Here is an 8,259-nt window from a genome sequence, read left to right as displayed (position 1 = left end):
CGGCATGTGGGATCCTCCTGGACCGGGGCACGAACCCGTGTCCCCTGCGTCGGCAGGCGGACTCCCAACCACTGCGCCACCAGGGAAGCCCTATATCTATTCTTTTTCAGATTTTTTCCATTATAGGTTATTACAGGATATTAAATATGGTTACCTGTGGTACAAAGTAGGTCCTTATTGTTTATTTTATATATAGTAGTGTGTATCTGTTAATCCCAAACTCCTAATTTATCCTTGCCCCCTTTCCCTTTTGGTAACCATAAGTTTGTTTTCTATGTCTGTGAATCTGTTTCTGTTTTTTAAATAAGTTCATTTGTATCATTTTTTTTTAGATTCCACATATAAGTGCTATCATAGGATATTTGTCTTTCTCTGTCTGACTTATTTCACTTAGTATGATAGTCTCTAGGTCCATCCATGTTGCTGCAAGTGGCATTATTTTGTCCTTTTTTATGGCTGACTAATGTTCCAGTGTATAAATATACCACATCTTCTTTATCCATTCATCTGTTGATGGACATTTAGGTTGCTTCATGTCTTGGCTATTGTGAATAGTGCTGCTGTGAACGTTGGGGTGCATGTGTCTTTTAAAATTAGAGTTTTCTCTGGATCCCAGGAGTCGAATTGCTTCATCATATGGTAACTCTATTTTTAGTTTTTAAAGGAACCTCCATACTGTCTCCATAGTGACTGCACCAATTTTATATGTAGTATTTTAATGGCAGAATTGGTGACATGTTTGGAGGTTAATCAGAAGTGTTCTGTTTCTTAAGCTGAAGCATGAGTTTATGGGTACATGTGCGTTCCTCTATTGTTATTCTTTACGCCTTATACATTTTATAATTATTCCTTTATTCCTTTCAATATTTAATAATAATAATAAAATTGAAATTTAGAGATTATTATCTTCAATAATAGAAACCTGGAGAGAACTATGGACCCTAGAGCTTTTGAGAACTTAAAGGCCACAATTAAGCATTATACTTTGTTTCCACTGACCACACACAAAAGTGAATATTTGCATAGTATTTACCATGATACTAAAGTTATATCAAATTTATTTTGTTGAATTTGTCTGTTTCCTAAAATCTTTTTATTTATTTAATTTATTTAGTTTTGGCTGCATTGGGTCTTCGTTGCTGTGTGTGGGCTTTCTCTAGTTGCAGCGAGCGGGGGCTACTCTTCATTGTGGTGCATGGGCTTCTTATTGCGGTGTGTTCTCTTGTTGTGGAGCACGGGCTTTAGGTGTGCAGGCTCAGTAGTTGTGGCGCATGGGCTTAGTTGCTCCGCGGCATGAGGGATCGTCCTGGACCAGGGCTCAAACCTGTGTCGCCTGCATTGGCAGGCGGATTCTTAACCACTGCGCCACCAGGGAAGCCCTGTGAGATTTCCTATGAAGTTGACAATATTGTTGTAATAATTCAAGGGCTGACTTGTAGGCCGAAGTCAAATGTTGTGGGAAAATTCATTTGTTAGACTGTTTGTGGCCGGAAAATTGTGTTTGTTCATTTTAATTTGTAAGTTATGTTTGTCAGAGCAGGTGATTTTATGCACCAACTTTATGATAATTAGCTCATTGAGCTTATTTAATAAATTTGAAGGAGTTCAACAATTTAAAAAGGCTGTGGGGATTTTTCTCTACAACAACAACAAAAATATCAAAAGCCCCCCTACATTTAAAACATTTCACAAGTAAATAAATAACAATGTAACTTAAAAACATATGTAGAACCTTGATTTTCTGAGAAACTATCAACATATATAAATTAAGGTAAGGTTTTCCTGTGATCTTTGAATATTTGGGTATTCTTTCACTGACCGTAAATATTACCCTCAGCTGGACTTTTGAAATATTGATTAGAATTTATTTTTACCATGTAAGTTTATACACGCACATACACACAGGTGTTATAGACAAAAATTAAAACATGCAGAAAAAGTGTATCACGTGGGACTTACCTCTAGTCAGAGTACATCAAAATGAATTGCTTTGTTAGGGAGCGGGGTGCTTAGGCACTGAAACAGAAGTTAAAATTTAATTGGGAAACAGGTTGTGAAAAGTAGGCTGAGGCAGGAAGCCAGGATGGGAGCACCTGGGCTGTGAAAATGAAAAAGGATAGTGGGGGACACTCTGAGGTTAAATTGGCTTCTTCACAGCCAAGCACATGCTGTGGTCTTTACTTGGAACATTTTTCTTCCTCCTGCTACTCCCCTCCCTTCCCTCTTTCTTTGTATGGATGACTTAATTTTATCCTTAAGGTCTCAGGTCTAACTTCTCAGAACTGCTCTTACCGTCTCCACCAAATAACTCTCAGAACCTTGTTTGTTTCTGTGGTAGCACTTCCCACTACTTTCAATCATTTATTTGTTTGCTTACGTTGTGGTTGTCTGTCTTCCTTCTCCATTGCCCACTTCCATTTCATTTCCAGTCTCTCAACTCCATGAAGAACTATTGTCTGTCCTACTAGAGTGTCTGGTACACAATAGCTACTCCATGGAGGTCTGGTGCCTTTTGCTGCTTTCAGGTAGCAATACAGGTACGTCATCTCTGACACAGGAGACTCCAGCAGACTTTAGAACATTTTTATACAGGAAGGTATGTAGACCCTTTGATCTCTACTCTCACCACTCCCTCTCCCATTCAGGCTTTTCTACGAATTTAACATAGGACTTTTTTGCAGGGGGTGTACATATTTACTATTCAAGAGCTTTCATAAGTCACTGGAATTGTGCTTCATAGTTAGAAACAGAATTCTCTCTTTCCCTAGTGATGACATAATGACTAGAAGGCAAGAAGCTTTCTATCTCTGTAGAGTTTTATCAAAGCATGGAGTGCTCCCATTCTACCATTGTAGGGAGCCTTGTTTAGCCTGGGGCAGTCTGCTGGCTGCTTTCAATGTTAGTTCAGTGCCCCCTGGGGACTTAATCCATTCATTCTATAATTAATTTCTAATTTATTATTGTGGGGGTGTTTACTATTCAGAAAGCATTCACTGAGTGCACATGCATACAGAACTTTGTATAGGGGGGTTATTCTCGGGACATAAAAGTTGAAGATGACATTATTCTTATATTTGAGTTGATCAAAAACTGTCTAGAAGACCACATATTCATATATGGAATGATGAAAAACAATTACAAATTATATAAAACAGTGAAAAGTTAGAAACAATGTAAATGTTTAATAATGGGTGAATAGTTGAGTAAATTGTGATATATCTACATGTTAAAATTTGACTTTAAATTATATTGATAGTATAGATATTATATTATAAAGTTAAGTATGGGAAAAAAGTCAGGATTCAAAACATGAAAAATGTAAACTGCAAGCTTCTTTTTCCTGTTTTATTTTCCTTGTAGCAATGAATACCATCTAACATGCTATATGATTTGCTTACTGATTAACTGATTGAAGTATAGTTGATGTACAATATTGCTAGTTTCAGGTGTACAACATAGTGATTTGACGATCAGATACATTACAAAATGATCATGAGTCTAGTAATCATCTGTCACTATGCAAAATTATTACAGTATAGTTGACTGTATTCCTTATGCTGTACATTACATCCCCATGACTTATTTTATAACTGGAAGTTTGTATTGCTTAATCCCCTTCACCTGTTTTGCCAAACCCCCTACCCATCTCCTCTCTGGCAACCACCAGTCTGTTCTCTGTATCTGTAAGTCGGTTTCCGTTTTGCATTGTGTTGGGCTGCACCCCACAGGCTTACAAGGCCTGTGCTTGCCCAGCTTCAAGACTGAAAAAAGAGCCCAGAGTCAGCAACAGAGACATCAATGATTTAATGGATGGGGGAGCTTAAATTCTGAAACAAGATCCCGGAGCAACACCCCACCATGTGCAGTGGATGGCGGAGCAGTACATGGTGGCAGTCCTCGCTCTTGGGGACAGAGGGAGGTTGCCAGTTATAGGGGGAGTTGACATCAGGTTAGCTCATTGGGTTACCAGGGAAGCCAGCAGAGGGGCATGCCCCTCATGACCCCTTTGATAAGCATAGTGGAGATGTTCTGATCTAAAGCTAGAACAATCATTGGCTGGGGCCTGGGACAAGTATGTAGGAAGGTCAGTCATGTGAGTAGTGTGTAGGCGAAGCAGGCACTGATCAAGCAGGGGATGTACAGAGAGCAAGAGAACAGCCATTTTGAGTGGTCTGACCCGTTTTGTTTGTTTTTGTTTTTAGATTCCACATATAAATGAGATCATAAGGCATTTATCTTTCTCTGTCCAACATTTTCCTTAGCATACTACTCTCTAGGTCAATCCATGTTGTCACAAATGGTGAGATTTCATTCTTCTTTATGGCTGGGTAGTATTCCATTGTGTGTGTGTACGTGTGTATGTGTATAAATATATATAAATATATAAATATTTATACACACACATTTTCTTTATCCATTCTTCTATTGATTGATATGTAGGTTGCATATCTTTGCTATTATAAACAATGCTGCAGTGACCATAGGTGTGAATATATCTTTTCCAGTTAATGTTTTTGGTTTTTTTTAAAGGTAAATCCTGAAAGTTGAATTGGTGAATCGTATGGTAGTACTATTTTTAATTTTTTGAGAAATCTCCGTACTGTTTTCCATAATGGCTGCCATAGTTTACATTCCCACCAACAATGCATGGGAGTTCCTTTCTCCACATTCTCGCCAACAATTGTTGTTTGTTGTCTTTTTGATGATAGCCATTCTGAAAGGTGTGAGGTGATATCTCATTGTGGTTTTGATTTGCATTTCCCTGATGATGGGTGATGTTGAGCATCTTTTCATGTGTCTCTTGGCCGTCTGTATGTCTTCTTTGGAAAAAATGTCTATTCAGGTCCTCTGTGCATTTTTATATTAGATCTTTTTTTTTGATATAGAGTTACATGATTTCTATATGTAATTTGGGATTAACCCCTTATCAAATATATCATTTGAAAATATTTTCCCCCATTCAGTAGGTTGCCTTTTTGTTGATGGTTTTCTTCACTGTGCAAAAGCCTTTAAATTTGATGTGTCATTTCTTTATTTTTGCTTTTGTTGCCCTTGCCTGAGGAGACATTTATAAAAAATATTACTAAGAACCATGTCAAAAAGTGTACTGCCTGTTTTCTTCTAGGTGTTTTATGGTTTCAGGTCTTACATTTAAGTCTAATCCATTTTGAGTTTACTTTTCTGGATCATGTAAGAATATGATCCAGTTTGATTCTTTTGCATGTAGCAGTCCAGTTTTCCCAACACCATTTATTAAAGGGGATGTCTTTTCCTCATTGTATATTCTTAGCTCTTTTGTCATAAATTAGTTAACTGTAGTTTATTTCTGGGCTTTCTATTCTGTTCCGTTTATGTATAGTCTGTTTTTACACGAGTACCATGTTGCTTTGATTACTATTGCTTTGTTGCATAGTTTAAAATCAGGAAGTGTGAAACCTCCAGTTTTGTTCTTTCTCAAGATTACTTTGGCTACTGGGGTCTTTTGTGGCTCCATACAAATTTTAGACTCATTTGTTACAGTTCTGTGAAAAATGCATTGGTATTTCAATAGGGTTTGCATTTGTAGATTGCCTTGGGTATTGCAGACATTTTAACAATATTAATTCTTTTAATCTATTAGCATAGTATATAATTCCATTTGTGTTGTCTTCAATTTATTTCATCAATGTCTTATAGTTTTCAGAGTATAGGTCTTTCACCTCCTTGGTTAAATTTATTCCTACATATTTTATTCTTTTTCATTTAATTGTAAATGGAATTGTTTCATTAGTTTTTCTTTCTTATAGTTCATTGTTAATGTATAGAAATGCAATATAATTCTGTACATTAATTTGTATCCTGTGACTTTACTGACTTTGCATATTAAGTTCTAGTAATTTTTTAGTGGCATCACTAGGATTTTCTATAGTATGATGTCATTGACAAATAGTTTACTTCTTCCTTTCTATGTTGGGTTCTTTGTATTTCTTTTTGTTGTGTGATTGCTGTGGCTAGGACTTCCAATACTATGTTGAATAAAAGTGGTGAGAGTGGGCATACTTGTCTTGTTCCTGATCTTAGAGGAAATGCTTTCATTGTTGAGTATGATGTTGGCTGTGGGTTTGTCATATCTGGCCTTTATTATGTTGAGGTACATTCATTCTTATACCCACTTTGTTGAGAAGTTTTTATCATAAATGGGTATTGAATTTAGTCAAAAGCTTTTTCTGCACCTATTGAGAAGATAGTCGTATGATTTTAGTCTTTTATTTTGTTAATATGGTGTATCACGTTGATTGATTTGCAGATATTGAGCCATCCTTGCATCTCTGGGATAAATCCCAGTTGATTATGGTATATGACCCTTTTAATATATTGTTAAATTCAGTTTGCTAATATTTTGTTGAGGAATTTTACACATATGTCCAAGAGAGATATTAGTCCATGTTTTAATTTTTTTTAATAGTTTCTGTTTGGTTTTGGTTTCAAGGTAATGCTGGCTTTGTAGAATGAATTTGTAAGCATTCTTCAACTTTTTGGACTAGTTTGAGAAGGATAGGTATTAACTCTTCTTTAATGTTTGGTAGAATTCCCCAGTGATGCTGTCTGGTACTAGAATTTTGATTGTTTGGAGTTTTTTTTTTTTTAATGATTCAATTTCATCACTAGTAATTGGTTTGTTCAGATTTCTGTTTCTTCCTGATATAGTCTTGGAAGATTGTATGTTTCCAGAAATTTATCCATTTTTTCTAGGTGTCCAGTTTGTTGGTGTATGATTTTCATAGGAATCTCCTATTATATTTTGCATTTCTGTGGTGTTGGTTGAAACTTCTCCTCTTTCATTTCTGATTTTATTTATTTGAGCCATCTCTTTTTTTATTGATGAATCTGGCTGAAGGTTTATTGATTTTGTGTACTTTTTCAAAGAACCAGCTCTTAGTTTCACTGATCTTTTCTATATTTTTTTAAGTCTCTATTTTATTTATTTTTGCTCTGGTCTTTATTATTTCCTTTCTTCAACTAACTTTGGCCTTTGCTTTTTTTTTATAGTTCCTTTAGATGTATGGTTAGACTGTTTATTTTAGATTTTTCTTGTTTCCTGAGGTAGACCTGTATTGCTATAAATGTCCCTTTTAAAACTACCTTTTCTGCATTCCATAGATTTTGGAACATTGTGTTTTCAAATTCATTTTTCTCAAGGTATTTTTGACTTCCTCTTTGACTTCTTCCATGACTCATCACTTGTTTAGCAGCATGTTTTAGACTCCGTGTGTTTGTATTTTTTCCAGTTTTCTTCTTGTAGTTGATTTCTAGTTTTGTACTGTTGTGGTCTGAAAAGATGCTTGATATGATTCCAATCTTCTTAAATTTATTGAGATTTGTTATGTGGCCTAAGCTGTGATCTATCCTGGAGAATGTTCCATGTGCAATTGAATATAATGTGTATTCTGCTGTACAGTAGGTCCTTGTTGTTTATTTTATATATAGTAGTGTGTGTATTTTAATCCCAAACTCCTAATTTATCCCTCCCTTCCCCCCTTTTCCTATTGGTAACCATAAGTTTGTTTTCTATGTCTGTGAGTCTATTTATGTTTTGTAAATAAGTTAATTTGTATTATTTTTTAGATTGCACGTATAAGTGCTATCATATGATATTTGTCTTTGTGTGACTTCATTTAGTATGATAATTTCTAGGTCCATCCATGTTGCTGCAAATGGCATTATTTCATTCTTTTTTATGGCTGAGTAATATTCCTGTGTGTGTGTGTGTGTGTGTATACACACATACATACATACACACACACGTATACATCACTTCTTCATTATTCATTCATCTGTTGATGGACATTTAGGTTGCTTCCATGTTTTGGCTGTTGTAAGTAGTGCTGCTATGAACATTGTGGTGCATGTATCTTTTTGAATTAGAGTTTTCATCTTTTCTGGATATACTTCCAGGAGTAGTATTGCTGGATCGTATGGTAGTTCTAATTTTAGTTTTTAAGGAACCTCCATACTGTTCTCCATAATGGCTGTGCCAATTTACATTCCCACCAACAGTGTAGGAGGGTTCCCTTTTCTCCACGCCTAAAAGGATAAAGTTTGACCATCGACTGTAGTTATTAACTTGGCAGTTGTTTTTACAAGTGCATTCACTGCAAAGTTGGGAAACTTTAATCTGTTTTGATTGGATGACAGGCAAACAACATTGTATTTCTTGCGTTTTCAGCAATAATCTTTTTAGATTTCTTCGGTGTACCATAAATATTTTGTTAGGTTGTT

This window comes from Neophocaena asiaeorientalis, unplaced genomic scaffold (assembly GCF_003031525.2).
Source record: "Neophocaena asiaeorientalis asiaeorientalis breed wild unplaced genomic scaffold, Neophocaena_asiaeorientalis_V1.1 scaffold154, whole genome shotgun sequence".
NCBI classification, from domain to species: Eukaryota; Metazoa; Chordata; class Mammalia; order Artiodactyla; family Phocoenidae; genus Neophocaena; species Neophocaena asiaeorientalis.
This window is presented reverse-complemented; position numbering follows the sequence as displayed.